This window comes from Felis catus, chromosome F2, assembly GCF_018350175.1.
Source record: "Felis catus isolate Fca126 chromosome F2, F.catus_Fca126_mat1.0, whole genome shotgun sequence".
Classification (NCBI taxonomy): Eukaryota; Metazoa; Chordata; class Mammalia; order Carnivora; family Felidae; genus Felis; species Felis catus.
Window position 1 is genome coordinate 82,607,800 of NC_058385.1, and position 15,692 is coordinate 82,623,491.

At 52.1% G+C, this 15,692-nt stretch overlaps 1 pseudogene; it reads right to left on the minus strand.

Annotated features, from left to right (window-relative positions):
• Positions 1–227: 227 nt before the first annotated feature.
• LOC109496282 lies at positions 228–1,507 on the minus strand (annotated as a pseudogene).
• Between the last annotated feature and the right edge of the window lie 14,185 nt (positions 1,508–15,692).

The window sequence follows — 15,692 nt, forward strand, 5'->3', positions numbered from 1 at the left end:
TCTTTTCCTCTTGGTCTGTCTAGCTAAAGGCTTGTCTATTTTATTTATCTTTTCATTTAATGTTTATTTATTTTTGAGAGAGTGAAAGCAGGAGAGGCGCAGAGAGAGGGGGACAGAGGATCTGAAGTGGGCTCTGTGCTGACAGGCTGACAGCAGTGAGCCTGATGTGGGGCTCGAACTCACCAACCATAAGGTCATGACCTGAGCTGAAGTCGGACTCTCAACTGACTGACCCACACAGGCGCACCTGTTTATATCTTTTCAAAGAACCAACTTTTGGTTTCATTGATTTTTTTTTCCTACTGTTTTTCTATTCTCTGTTTCTGTTCTAATCTTTACTATTCCCATCCTTCTGCCTGCTTTGAGTTTAGTTTACTCTTCTCTACCTTCTTAAGGTGAAAGATTAGTTTATTAATTTGAGGTGTTTGTTATTTTCAGTGTAGGTGTTGAAAGATATCAATTTCTCTGAGCACTGCTTTTGCTGTATCCCATAAGTTTTGGTATGTTGTGTTTTTGTTTTTAGTCTTTTCAAAGTACTTTCTAATTTCCCTTGGAATTTCCTCTTTGACCATTAGTAATTTAGGAGTGTGTTGTTTAATTTCCACAGAAGTGTGAATTTTCCAAATTTCTTTCTTTCTGATGATTTGTAATTTCATTCTGTTTTGGTCAGAGAATATTCTTTGCATGATTTCAATCCTTTTAAATTTACTGAGGCCTATTGTATGGCCTAACATACGGTCTGTCCTGGAGAATGTTTCACGTACACTTGAGAAGATTGTGTATCCTTTTGTTGTCGGGTGGAAAGTTCTATTATGCCTGTTAGGTCTAGTTGGCCTGTAGTGGTTTTCATGTCTTCTCTTTCTTTGCTGATCTTCTATCTAATTGTTCTATCCATTATGAAATTTGGGTATTAAAGGGTATTTCCCTGGTAAAACATGTCTGTTATTCAGGTAGTAGGGATGTTACAGAGCCAACGGACAGGAACATGTGACGTTCATGCAGCATAAGTATGTGTGCCGTCTCATGTGCGATCCCTTAGAGACCCAGCTTGGTTCTTTTCCAATGCCCCTTCTTGGAGTTCTGCCTGATTTAATTGCCAATTTTCATCCAAATCCACTGGGCAATGGGCCCATTCTGCTTTTGTTTCTTGGCCGGGAATCGCTTAATCCTGAAAGTCTTGTGAGAAAACATGGCGAGGAACAGTCAACCGCACACACCACGACGGTGGGAAAAAGGCGAGAGCTCCAACTATTATTGTTAAATTGTAAGTTTCTCCCTTTAAACGTTTTGTCAGTTTTTGCTTCATGTATTTTGAGGCTTTGTCGTTGGGTGCATATATGTTTATAAATATCGTGTCTTCTGGATTGAGTGACACTTATATCATTATAAGATGTTATAAAACAATTTCCATATGTTTTGTGAGCATCAACTTAGATTTACATTGCTTCTGTAGCTGTCCTATAAGTCAGGGAGGAAAAAAAAGCAGTTGTAAACAAAAACTACTCATATGCTGTCTTTTGTATTTATCTTTGCACATAGCTGTACTGGTGTTCTGAATTTCTTCATGTGAATCTGAATTATTGTCTAGTGCCTTTTTACTTCAGCCCAAAGGACTTGCTTTAGTATTCCCTGTAGGTCAGATCCACTAACAACAAACTCTCCCCTCTTTGGTTTATTATTATTAAGAATGTTTTAAGCTTTTCTTCATTTTTTAAGAATGATTTTGCTGGATATAGAATTCTTGGTTGACTTGTTCTTTTTTGATTACATCATTCTACTTTGGGTAGTTGTCTCAGGTCTCTGAGACGCTGTTCATTTCTTTATTTTTCTTTCTAAGACTAGATAATCTCAATTGATACATCTTCAAATTCAATGATTCTTTTTTCTGCTTGCTCAAATTTGATTTCAAATCCCTAGAGTGAATTTTTTTTAACGTTTCTTTATTTTTGAGAGAGATAGAGACAGTGTGAGAGAGGAAGGGCCAGAGAGAGAGGGAGACCCAGAATCTGAAGCAGGCTCCAGGTTCCGAGCTGTCAGCACAGAGCCCAATGCAGGGCTCGAACTCATAGACTGTGAGATCATGACTTAAGCCAAAGTCCGACACTTAACTGACTGAGCCACCCAGGCGTCCCTCTATTTGATTCTTTTTTTTTAAATGTTTTTTTTTTTTTTAACGTTTACTTATTTTTGAGACAGAGAGAGAGACAGGGCATGAACGGGGAAGAGCAGAGAGAGAGGGAGACACAGAATCGGAAGCAGGCTCCAGGCTCTGAGCCATCAGCCCAGAGCCCGACGCGGGGCTCGAACTCACGGACTGCGAGATCGCGAGATCGTGACCTGAGCTGAAGTCGGACGCTCAACGACTGAGCCACCCAGGCGCACCTCTATTTGATTCTTTTAAAAATATATTAGGACTTCCTGCCTGACTCAGTGAGAAGAGCATGTGACTCTTGATGTTAGGGTCATGAGTTTGAGCCCCACATTGGGTATGGAGATTACTTACGTGGATAAAACTTTAAAAAATTATTTTAAAAAATAAATAAAAAAATAAAAATTTTTATATTGTGCTAAAATATGTAAAACAAAATTTCCCATTTTAACCATTGTGAAGCGTACGGTTCAGTGGCGTTGAGAACCTTCACGATGTCACGCAGCTGTCGCCACCATTCGTCTCCACTTTTTGATCATCCCTCAATGAAATTCCGCATCTATTAAATAATAACTCCCATGTACCCCCCAACCCTAGCCTCCGATAGTCACTGTTCCATCTCTGCCTCTATGAATTTAACTATCTAGGCCTCTCGTATAAGTGGAATCCTACAGTCTTGTGTCTGGATTATTCCACATAGTATCAGGACTTCAAGGTTCATCCAAATCGTAGCATTTACCAGAATTTCATTCTTTTTAAAGGCTGAATAATATTCCCTTGTATGTACATACCAAATTTTGCTTATCCATTTATCCATCGATGGATACTTAGGGTGTTTCCCACTTCCTTTCTGTGAATTTAGTCTCGCTCATAATAAGTGAGTTGCCATCTTCATTTCAGGACCCAGGTTGATGAAATGACCATTTTCTGGAATATTTCTGGTCTTCCGGGCTGAGGGAAAGAGAACTCTGGCAATTAAATGCTCTGGTATGAGGATGCCGCATGGCACTCCCTCTCACACCTCATTAGCCAACACCAGTCATATGGTCCCACCAGACCGCAAGGGGACCGGGCAGTGCAAACCCTCCACCGTCCCCCCCCACCCCACGTTCCCGGGAGGGTGGAGCAGTTGATGAATATTCACTTCAGTGAAAATCATCATACTTCTACTTATCCCATCTACCGTAATTTTAATTACTCAGTTTTGTAGTTTATCTTCTAAATAATGAGTAACATTGTTTGGTATTAGTGATTGTTTTCTGCATAAATGGTCTGGCATCATGTTACCGAATTTTGCTGATTTCTGCAAAATAAAAAATATTCGCCTTGCCCCAGGTGAACAGTGGTTCAGATGGTCTTCTGAATCTAGACGTTGCCTCATCAAAAGCGGCACCTGATACAGGCGCAGCCCACAGGACAGCTACAAGGCGACATTCCTGACGCTGAAGACTTCTGGGCCTTTAATGCTTACACTTTTATTTATTTTTTTTAATTTTTTTTTCAACGTTTATTTATTTTTTGGGGGACAGAGAGAGACAGAGCATGAACGGGGGAGGGGCAGAGAGAGAGGGAGACACAGAATCGGAAACAGGCTCCAGGCTCCGAGCCATCAGCCCAGAGCCCGACGCGGGGCTCGAACTCACGGACCGCGAGATCGTGACCTGGCTGAAGTCGGACGCTTAACCGACTGCGCTACCCAGGCGCCCCAATGCTTACACTTTTAGAGAATGTGGGTCTCTCAAATTTCTTTCTAGCAATACTTATACAGGAACACTTTATATTTATGTCCTCCCGAATGAGTAAAAGAACTTTACGAGAATAACGTGTGGGACAATCTTGAGTTCCATCTCAGAAACAATGGGTAGATGATTGTAGTCGCGTGAACGTGTTTTGCTCGAGGATAAACAGATGGGTGTGTGTGCGCTGGGGACACGGCTGGGGCTGAAAGAAACCACATTCCTGCTGACGGGTTCGTTAACATCCTTGACCATCACTGTGTTTAGGAAGTGAAGTGTTTAGCGTTTTACATTCAGTTATACGTAAGTGTGTTACTTACACGGAAGTATTCTGCCGGTTCTTAGTTATATCATAAAGTTGATTCTCAACTGACATTTTTGTGGAGAATGTCTAATTTTTAGGAATAGGTTTTTGACATTAAATGGAAGAGGACTGTGTATGAGCAGTTGATAGCAAATCACCTAAATATTCCTTTTAATGTTTCTTTCTTTATTTATTGAGAGAGTGTGCTTGAGCAGGGGGAGGCGCAGAGAGAGAGAGAGAGAGAGAATCCCAAGCAGGCTCCACATGGCCAATGCAGAGCCCGACACGGGGCTCAGTCTCACAAACTGTCGAGCTCGTGACCTGAGCCCAAATCAAGACTCGGACACCCAACCGACTGAGCCACTCGGGTGACCCTCACCTAAATATTTTTTAATACAGTGTCTATTCCACAGCATAGACTCTTATTTTTTTGTTTTTCAAACTTTCAAACAAACCTCTAGCGGTGCCTGGGTGGCTCAGTCCGTTGAATGTCTGGCCCTCAGTTTCGGCTCAGGTCGTGATCTCGTGGCTCACGGGATGGAGCTCTGCGAGGGGCTCTGCTGGCAGCGTGGAGCCTGCGTGGGATTCTCTCTCCCCCTCTCTCAGTTCCTCCCCCACTTGTGCTCGCACACGCTCTCTCTCTCTGTCTCTCTCGAAACAAATAAGTAAACTTAAAAACAAAGTTCTAATGCTCAATATCACCACCAACGTGCACGTGTGTCTTCGCCACGGCCACTAAGATACACCGTGTCCCCACCTTCACTCAGCCCCTGGTGGTTTTCACGCCGAAGCGGAGATGAAAACGAAGCACGATCTCTCGAATGTTACATATAAGATAACAAGGTTCTAGGTGGCCCCCAGTTTCACCATTTGGAAGAGAATGTGTTCAGTAAGTTTCCCCCAACTCCCTGGTGTGGTGGCTGTCTTGGAGATCTGAAGTCTGTGTCTGAGCAGGGTCGGGGCCAAGGCCACCGCCTCTGCTTGATGTCCTCTAGGGCTCGCGCCGCTCGGCACCCCGTCACGTGAGCGCCCACGTGTCGAGAAGCACAGGTCGTTTGTGATGGTCTCAGGCCACGAACACCCTCCGGTTCTGGACCGTTTCTTCCTCGGGAGCCGCGTGTTGGCAGCCTCACAGAGGGACTCGGGTCAGAAAGCCGGACGGAGGCTGACTCTTGTTAGGACAAGACACTTTGCTGCCATCTGCTGGGAGATTCTCAGAGTAGCTCCGGACCTTTGCCACAGACGTGGTCGGAGACCATGAAACCGTAATTAGAACACAGCGTAATGAAAATCAACAGTTGTCTACATCAAGAAGGACGTCCGTGACATGATGCTGCCCCCTTAGAGGTCATGCTCTTACAGCCACTGTCCTCCTCCTGGCCTGGCCAGGGCAGGTCACAAAGACAAAGGAGTGGGACAGAAGAGGACCCGGTGGAGTGAAGTCCCCACAATGTGAGCCTTCTCAACTCAACCCTGATGTAGATTTTATGTTGGGTTCATTGCCCTCGTTCTCAAAGACGTACAATCTCAGTTTCTTTCTTTATTTTATTTTATTTTTTTATGTTTATTTAGTTTTGAGAGAGACAGAGCACGGGCAGGGGCGGAGAGAAAGAAAGGGAGACAAGGAATCCGAAGCAGCTCCAGGCTCCGGGCTGTCAGCACAGGGCCCTATGCGGGGCTTGAACCCACAAACCGCGAGATCGTGACCCGAGCTGAAGTCAGGCACTTAACCGACTGAGCCACCCAGGTGCCCCCATCCATTACTTTAAAAAATATATATATTTTAATGTTTATTCATTTTTGAGAGACAGAGACGGTGTGAGTGGGGGAGAGGCAGAGAGAGAGGGAGACACAGAATCCCAAGCAGGCTCCAGGCTCCGAGCTGTCAGCACAGAGCCCAATGCAGGGCTCGAACTCATGAACCGTGAGATCATGACCTGAGCCGAAGTCGGATGCTTAACTGAGCCCCCAGGCGCCCCGAGAATCTCGGTTTCCTGAGGGGACGTGAGGGGTGCACGGGTGAGTGGGACCAGCAGCTCAGCACACAGAGGTGAGGGGCAGGCCCACACTTCCCCGGCCCGCAGTCCAGACCCACCAGAGAAGCCCCCTCTCCTCGGCAGGGTAAGGAAAGGAGGCTTCCCCCCGCAGCCCGGCTTTTGTCCTCTCTCTCCACTTGGCTTATGGTTCCTTAAGCTAGCGTCCCCCAGGGTGTGGCTGCCCCCTTGGGGGTGGCGCTCAAGGCCGGCGGCCCTGCTCTAGCACCCACCACTGCCGCTCTGTGCCCCCCCCCAGGGGTCCTGGTGGCCGTGAGGGTGGGCGTGGCTCCCCAGAAGGCCCTGAAATGTCTCGGATCGAGACTTGGGTGAAGCGGGCTGGGGGGTTGACAAGTCTGCTGGCGGTCTGTGCGTGCGTCAGGAGGTTCACCGGGTCGACCTCTGTTCATCAGCGAGAGTGTTTCTCTGGAGAGAAGCCCCCTCTCCCGCTGCGGTTGCCGGGAGATCTGGTCTGGGTGGGAAGAGCAGGATACGCGCTTGACTCTTTGTTTCCTTCCGATCGCGTGATTCTCGATTCTTGGATGTTTATCTTACTTCCAATTTTTAATAATTTATTCCCTTTTCCTTTCTTTGCTATTGTGGTAAAATACACATCACATAAAACCTATCGGGGTGCCTGGTGGCTCAGTCGGTTAAGCACCGACTCTTGATTTCGGCTCAGGTCACGATCTCGGGACTCACGGGTTCGAGCGCCACGTCGGGCTCTGTGCTGACAGTGGAGAGCCGGCTTGGATCCTCTCTCTCTCCCTCTCTCTCCTTCTCTCTCTGCCCCTCCACACACACTCTCTCTCAAAATAAACATTTAAAAAAACCCATAAGAGTTACCATCTTAACCATTTTTAAGCAGACGCTCCTGTGGCGTCACCTCCATGCGTAACGTGCAGGCTTCGCCCTGTCCTTCTCCAGGACTCTTTTCATCTTGTCCAACTGAAACAATACCCAGCAAGCCCTAACTCCGAACTGTCACCTCCCCCGGCCCCCGGCAACCCCCCTTCCACTTCCTGTCTGCAATTCTGACCACGCGCCTCACACAAGTGGATTTCATACAGTCTTCGTCTTTCACGGCCGGCTTACTTCACTCAGCGTCGTGTTTTCCGAGTTCACCCGCGCGGTACACGTGTCAGAATCCCCTTCCTTTTGAAGGCTGCATCATGTTCCAGTGTAAGGACGGACGGCGTTTTGCTTGTCCGTTCATGCACGCTTCCTTCCGTGTTCTAGCTACCGTGAATGTTGCCGCCGTGAACGTGGCTGCACAAAAAACCTACTCGAGTCCTTGCTTTCAATTCTTTGGGGCATGTGCCCACAAGTACACCTGCGGGGTCATGTGGTAATTATCAGTATCTCGAGGAAACGCCACACCGTTTGGCGCAGCGGTGGCATCATGTCACGTGCCCACCAACAGCGCCCGAGGGGGGGCTCCAGTCACTCCACGTCCTCGCCGACGCTTATTTTCTTCGTTTTTATTTTTTGATAGTGATCCTCCTCACGAGTGTGAGGCGGCGTCTTATCATAGCTTTGATTTGCGCGCCCCTGATGCTCAGTGACGTCGAGCACCTTTTCCCGTGCTTATTGGCCATTTGCGTGTCTTCGGAGCCATGTCTGTTCCGTGTCCTACGCCCGTCATTGAACCGGGTTGTTGTTGTTGTTGTTGTTGTTGTTGTCGAAGTAAGTGCTGTACATATACTGGATGGTAATCCTTCATCAGAGCTATGCTTGCAAATACTTTCTCTCATTCTGTGGCTAATGCCTTTTCTTACTCTGTGGCTAATGCCTTTTGATGGACAAAAATTTTTTAATCTTCATGGAGTCCGATTTGTTTCCTTTTTCTTTTTTTTAAAACATGTTTGCACACTTTTTTTATTTTTTTTAACATTTATTCATATTTTGAGAGACAGAGCATGAGTGGGGGAGGGGCAGAGAGAGACAGAGGGAGACACAGAATCTGAAGAAGGCTCCAGGCTCTGAGCTGACAGCCCAGAGCCCGACAGGGCTTGAACTCACAGATCGTGAGATCATGACCTGAGCTGAAGTCGGACGCTTAACCGACTGAGCCACCCGGGGCCCCTGTTTATTTTTTCTTCTGTTGCCTCTGCTTTTGCTGTCACAACCAAGAAATCGCTCCCAAATCCAAAGTCATGCATCTTTTGTCCTATGTTTCATTCTAAAAGCTTTACTGTTTTCTGTCTTTTTCTTTTTTGAGAGAGAGAGAGAGAGAGAGAGAGAGCACGTGCACGTGTGGTAGGGGGGAGAGAATGAGAATCCCAAGCAGGCTCCGTGCCCAGTGCAAAGCCCAACACGGGGGCTCGATCCCACGACCCTGGATCATGACCTGAGATGAAATCAAGGTCGGACGCTCAACTGACTGAGCCACCCAGGCGCCCCTGTTGTTTTCAGTCTTAAAATTAAATCTCGGATCCAATTTGAGTTAATTCTTGCACGTGATGTGAGCTAAGGCTCCAACAGCATTCTCCAGCATGTGGACGCCCAGTTTTCCAACACCGTACGTTGAAAAGACTGTCCTTTCCCCACTGAATAGTCTTAGCTTCCTTGTCAAAAATCGCTTGTTCATATATCCGAGGCTCCATTTCTGGGTTCTCTATTCTGTCCCTTTGGTCTGTATACCTGGCTTTATGCCAATAGCATGTCATCTCGATCACAGTAGGTCGGTTAGTATGTGTCGAAATCAGGAAGTGTGATCCTTCCAGCTTCGGTCTTCTTTTTCAAGATGGTTTTGGCTATTTGGGTCCCCTTGAGGTTTCATCTAATTTTAGGATGAGTCTTGTGTTTCTGCAAAAGTTGTCCTAAGGATTTTGACAGGGATTGCACTGAATCTGTAGATCACTTGGGTAGTATCGACGTTTTCACGATATTAAGTCTTCCAACCCGTGAACGTGAATGTGTTTCCATTTGTTTGCACTGTCTCTAATTCTTTTACAAAAACTTCTAGTTTGCCTTGCTTTTCACCTCCTTGGTTAATTTGTGATTATTTTATTCTTTTTGATGCTGTGTAAATGAGATTGTTCTGTAATTTCTTTTTCAGATCGTTCATTACTAGTCTATAGAAACACAACTAATGTGTGTGTGTTGACCTCGTGTTCTGCTCCTTTACTGAACGCATTTACCAGTTCTAACTGGGGTTTCTGTGCAACCATTAGGCTCTTCCACAGATGAGATCCTATCATCTGCAAATGGAGATAAGTTGAGTTCTTCCTTTCTAATCTGGATGCCTTTTCTTTCTTTTTCTTGTCTAATTGCTTTGGCTAGATGAAGAGAAACGATAAGAGCAGATATCTTTGCCTCATTCTGGTCTTAGAGGAAAAGCTTTCAGTATTTCACCATTGAGTATGATGTGTGCTATGGGTTTTCCAACTACGCCTTTTATTATGTTGAGATAGTTTTCTTTTATTTCCAGCGTGTTGAGGGTTTTTATCATGAAAGGGTGTTGATTTTTGTCTGACGCTCTCTTCTCTGCATCGGTTGAGATGATCACGTGTGTGTGTGTGTGTGTGTGTGTGTGTGTGTGTGAGGGGGGGTCCTTTATTTTGTTAATGTGTCCCACAGAACTCCCTGGAGCTTTCAGTGCAGGTCTAGTGGTAAAGAACCACCTCAGTTTTTGTGTATCTGGGAATGTCTTCATTTCTCCCTCACTCTTGAAGGACCCTTTTGGTGGAAATGGGACTCGTGGTTGACACGTTCTTTTTCCTTTTTAGCACTTTGGATATATAGGCCCACGGCCTTCCGGCTTCCAAAGTTTCTGGTGAGAAATCAGCTCATTATCTCACTGAGCATCCCTTGGGTGCGATGAACTGCTTCTCTCCTGTTGCTTTCACTTTTCTTTTTGTGTTTGGCTCTTGGAGTTTCGATTATGCTGTGTCTCAGCTTGGGTCTCTGAGTTCCTCTTAAGTTGGAGGTCATTGAGCCTCTTGGATGCTTATATTCACGTCTTTCATCCAGTTTGGGAAATTTTTTTTTATTAAAATTTTTTTTAATGTTTTTATTTATTTTTTAGAGAGAGAGAGACAGAGCGAGTGGGAGAGGGGCAGAGAGAGAGAGTGGGAGACACAGAATTCGAAGCAGGCTCCAGGCTCTGAGCTGTCAGCACAGAGCCGGACGTGGGGCTCAAACTCATGAGCCATGAGATCATGACCTGAGCCGAAGTCAGACGCTCAACCGACTGAGCCACCCAGGCACCCCAGTCAATTTTAAAACATATATAATAAGTTAGTTCCCAGTATCCTCTGAAGTTGAGCAATTCGGGTTTTTTTTCTAATTTATGGATTCAAGCCGCTATTTGCTTGGCTGATACATGCATCATCCCATCTTCCAGACCTATTTCTAATATTGTAAAGTCTCACATCCCGAGACTAGAGCAAGAAGCCCCTTCTCGGCAGGTCACAGAAGTCCCACCCCTTCTGGGGACAAGCTTTGTGGAAGCCACGAGATCGGCTGCCGTCCTCCTGGACGTGGGTGCCCCATGTGGCCTGCCACCCTGCCTAGCTTGGGTGCCGCTCCCTTGATGCACGTTGGGTCTTTAACAGGTGCCTCCTAGACGTGCTGTTGAGACAGGAGCTGATGCCGCTGGGGCCTGGAGCCCAAGGACACGCTTCCCCGGGGACTCTGCCCTCTGCCCCAGGCAACCGCACCTGACAAGCCGATGGGCTCCCCGCCTGGAAGGAGAACTGGCAGCTAACCCCCTTCCCCCGACCCCGGTCCGGGCTCACGGCGCGGCCAGTTACAGGGTGGGCACTGCGGGAGAGAGGGGACAGGCAGAACACAGGGGTCAGCTGGAATCCGCTGAGGCCCCAGCAAACGAGGACGGCTCAGTCATGCTGAGCGTGGGCACGGTGCCGTCCCCGGACCCCGGAGGGCGAACGGGAAGGGGTGAGAGTTTAGGGGAGAGGACACCTGGGTCCTTCCCGCCTGTGCACAAGTAGGGCACGCCAGTGCTGCCACCGAGGCCCCACCCACGTGTGCCGGAGCTGCCCGGGGAGACGCTCAGCCGGACCCCGTGGGCTCAGGGCGTGTGGAGCCGCCCCCGCCCGCGGGCCTCCCCCCTCCACGCCAGGCCCTGCGCTGTCAGCGAGCACGGTCCCCACAGGGCATCCCCCCACGACTGATGGGCTCCGCTTCAGGCCAGGGGGCGCCGCACTGCCTCATTCCCTCCACCGTGACACCCAGATGTCCCGGGGGCTCTGGGCCCTGTCCGGGCCCGCCTCCACCGTCCCTAGCACGGGGGAGAGTTACCTGCTCCCGGAGCCCAGTGGCGTGGGACAGCCTGACTGCCTGCCCGACCAGGCCGTGCCCGCCGGCAGCCTGTGTGAGGATCACTGGGCTTCCAGAACTTCCAGGCGACTGCACGTTCCCTGACGGGGGTCAGCTGTTTTGACCATGAATTTGTCATAGCGTCACCTGGGGACTTGACAGAACCAGGCAAATAACCAGCAGGAAAAACACTCTAGGAAACAGGGAGAGGAGACACTCGGTCTACGGAAACTGGCTTGGCGGTTTTCAGCCTGAGGCAGCAGCTGCAAGCGCTGGCTGGCGGGTCAGAGGAGCTCCCCTTCGGTCCCCCCCCCCCCGCCCGCCTCCCGCCTCCCCTGCCCACATCTTTATAAAGGATCCCTTTGTTAAGCTCTTCCCACCCCGTCTCCTGTCTGGACTCCATCCAGCAGGAGCACTGTTTTCATTCTCTAAATTTTTTTAATGTTTATTTATTTGTTTGGAGAGAGAGAGAGAGAGAGAGAGAGCAAGCCAGGGAGGGGCAGAGAGAGAGGCGACAGAGATTCCAAGCAGGCTCAGCGCTTCCGGCCCAGCCCGATGTGGGGCTTGAACTCCCCAACTGCGAGATCATGACCTGAGCCCAAACCAAGAGTTGGACGCCTAACCGACTGAGCCACCCGGGTGCCCCTCGTCCTCTAAAGTTTGAATTGTGAGATCACGTCTGAAGGCCTGGGCTTTTCCCCTGGGCGTCCTGTGAGGCCCTGGGGGACGAGACCTCCAGAGAAGATTGTGTCGGCTCGTGCCAGGTATCAGCTCGTAACCCATCTGGGACCACGTTGACTTCGTTCCTCTGCGTGCGGTTCCCCCAAGTGTGCCGGGGGAGACCTGAACTCTAAATGCCCAGCGGAAAGTTTTCCTGCAGGGTCCAGGCAGAGTCGGTGGGTTTCCCTTCTGGCGCCGTCTGCCGGTGCGCAGGACTTCTCTGGCCTACGTTTCCACTTCGCGTGGCCCCCTGAGGACCCAGATCTCACACAGAGCCTCTGCTCAGGCAGGTCCACATCCTCGTTTCCTGCGCCGCGGGCCCGTCCGAGCCCGAGGCGTTGGGCCAGCAAATGGCTCAGGTGCGCGGCGGCGGCCGCCGCGGGTTTCCTCTGCTGGGTCGTGACCCCGGTACCCGAGCAGGCACGTGTTGGGTTTTGCCCAGGAAATCTGTGGCGGGAGGGTCTTTCGGGGTATCTGGGTCTTTCACGCCGCTGCTGCTGCAAAACCGTCATTGTTACAGCAGATGCCGTCGGCGAGCCGCTCAACCCCCCTCTCGGGGGCCGGCGTGCCCCCCTCCAGGGCTGCAGACTCGCACAAGCCCCCTGAGCCGGAGGGCCGCCCGGGGCTGGCCAAGCTGCCGGCGCAGAGATGCCCGGGACCACCCGCCCCTCCCCGAGGGCGGCCCGCGGCCAACGGCTGGTGTGGGGGTAGCCGCTCAGACCCCTGTCGCTGGAGAAGGCACCTTTCTGGTGAAATCCGGACTCCTGGGCACCCCTGGGTATCAGACTACGGCCCGACTCGAGCTGAGCGCACCGCTTCCCCGGCTGCCTTCACACCCTCTCCCGACAGCAGGCTTCCAGACGCACGTGAGTCACCGTCACAGGCTCTGCTTCTGGGGAAGCGACCAGAGACGTGGTGCCAGGTGTGGTCGCAGGAGGCACACTCCACGGGTAGAGTGCCCACTGGCCGGCGGGCCACAGGACTCACTCTGCGGGCTGCCGGGTGGGTGTTCCCAGCCCCGGCGTCTTCGCAGCGCAGCTGGTGCACGGGGAGTGGGAGCAGACGGAGCAGGGAAGGGCGCGACGCACGGTCACGTGCTGGGCTGAGCCGTGTCCCCAGCCACCTGCTGAGTCCCACCCCCAGGGCCGCAGGGTGACTGTACTCGGAGGCGGGCCTTTGTGGAGGTGACTGAGGTAAAGGAGGGCCCTGGGGCCCCCGATCCAGGCTGACTGGTGTCCCCACAAGAAGGGGTGACCAGGGGCACAGACGGGCACTGGGAGGGAGACCATGTGAAGACACGGGGAGGGGACGCCCCCCACACGCCAGGGAGAAGGCTCAGGAGGACCGGCCCTGCCGACAGTTTGAGATGCCCGTGTGAGATGAACAATATGTGCGCTTTGCTCTGGACCACGTCAGCTTTGTGGCTCTGTCCCAGTGTAGACTGACCAATGCCCAGAAAAACACAACCGTCCGCTCGCTGATAACCTCCGCAGGCCTAATAAGCAGGAAGTGGCAAGTATTCTGAATGCCCTGGTAAGACACGTGCACTCAGGAGCATCTGATGCGTGTCTGGGTGCATTCAGGGACATCCTCTCCTGGGGTATGCTAAGACATTCTCTCCAAGGAATCTGGGGCATGCTGGGACGTCCTCTCCAAGGAGCCTGGGGCACACTGGGAGTTCATCTCTAGAGTCTGGGACACACTGGGGCATTCTATTCCAAGGAGTCTGGGGCATGCTGGGACACCCTTTCCTTGGGCATGTTGGGACACTCTAAGGAATCTGGGGCATGCTGGGACACCCTCTCCTCGGGCACGTTGGGATACTGTAAGGAGCCTAGGGCATGATGGGACATCCTCTCCAAGGAGCCTGGGGCATGCTGGGACATCCTCTCCAAGGAATCTAGGGCATGCTGGGACACCCTCTCCTGGGGCATTCTGGGATACCATCTCCAAGAAGTATGGGGCATGCTGGGACATCCTCTCCAAAGAGCCTGAGGCATGCTGGGACGCCCTCTCCAAGGAGCCTGGGGCATGTTGGGACATCCTCTCCTCAGGCATGTTGGGATACCCTAAGGAGCCTAGGTCATGCTGGGACGTCCTCTCCAAGGAGTCCGGGGCATGCTGGGACGTCCTCTCCAAGGAGCCTGGGGCATGCTGGGACGTCCTCTCCAAGGAGCCTGGGGCATGCTGGGACGTCCTCTCCAAGGAGCCTGGGGCATGCTGGGACGTCCTCTCCAAGGAGCCTGGGGCATGCTGGGACGTCCTCTCCAAGGAGCCTGGGGCACGCTGGGACGTCCTCTCCTCAGGCATGCTGGGACGCCCTCTCCAAGGCAACGGACAAAGTCTGAGCCTCCCCTTTCTTGCCTCTAAGGAAAAAGCCCTACGCCCGGTCGGCCTCTGTGAATTTGAGATACCAGCTGACACACCAGGAACGTGACCTCGGTCGGCTTGTTGGCCTTACGGAGGCTCCCACCGGCGAGATGATGGAGGACAAAGCCCGGTCCTGGTTCGCGACGGCCGGCGTGGCACGTTGGGACGGACAGACCCCCTCACAGTGGCGGGGGGGTGGGGGTGGGGGCACGGGGGCTCTCGGCCGGCGGCAGGATGGTGTGGCTGGCTGCTCGGGGCCTGAGGGGCCCAGGACGGGGCGGGGGTTGCGGAAAGGAGGCGCTGGGGGACAAGGAGCGTGGTCTCCTGCCGCATGCTGGCGCCCACCGAGCCACCGGTGGACAGGACAGCTTGGCAGGTGCTCACCGGCCACCGGGGCTCACACAGGCTCGCGACCCGATGCCCAGATGTGGAGATGGGCCCGGCACGGGCCGACGACACAGCTCCCCTCCCCGGCCAGCCCCGCTGCTCTCCCGTGTGCCGTGTGACGCTGCACGTCAGCCCGGCGGCAGAGACCCCAGAGCCGGCCGGCCAGTGGGGGATCCGTCGCTTCCGACTCACGTTCCAGGTGCCACGCTCAGGCCTGCGGGGTGGACTTCGGCGGGACATCGCCACGGCGCTCAGGCCCCCTTACGGCAAGGGTGTGCGGCAGGGCCCGGGGCCGCAGGGGACGGCATGCCCGGCAGAGGCTGCCGGCCTGGCGGAACTGGGGCGCCATCCCCCAGGACATGGGCCTTACCCGGAGTCCGTGGGCCCCGCGGGCGGAGACAGGAGTCCGGGAACAAGGAGTAGAAGCAGTGGCCAGCCCACCATACCCCAGAGACCCACCGGGAGCGAGCCTGCCACGTCAGGGTGAGGAGCCGCCAGTCCCGGTCCCCAGGAGGAAGACCCCGCCACCTGGCCACGGAGACTCCTTGTTCCGGATCCCATCCCGGTGGGGGTCTTGGTTATTTCTGCCGTATGAGGCAGCGGGGAAAGGAGCGGAGCCCGGCAAGGACACGATGGCCAGGATTCGGGCCCCAAAGACGAGGCTCTCGGTCAGCCGCCCCCACCCTGGGCAGAGCAGGCAGGTGGGCCTC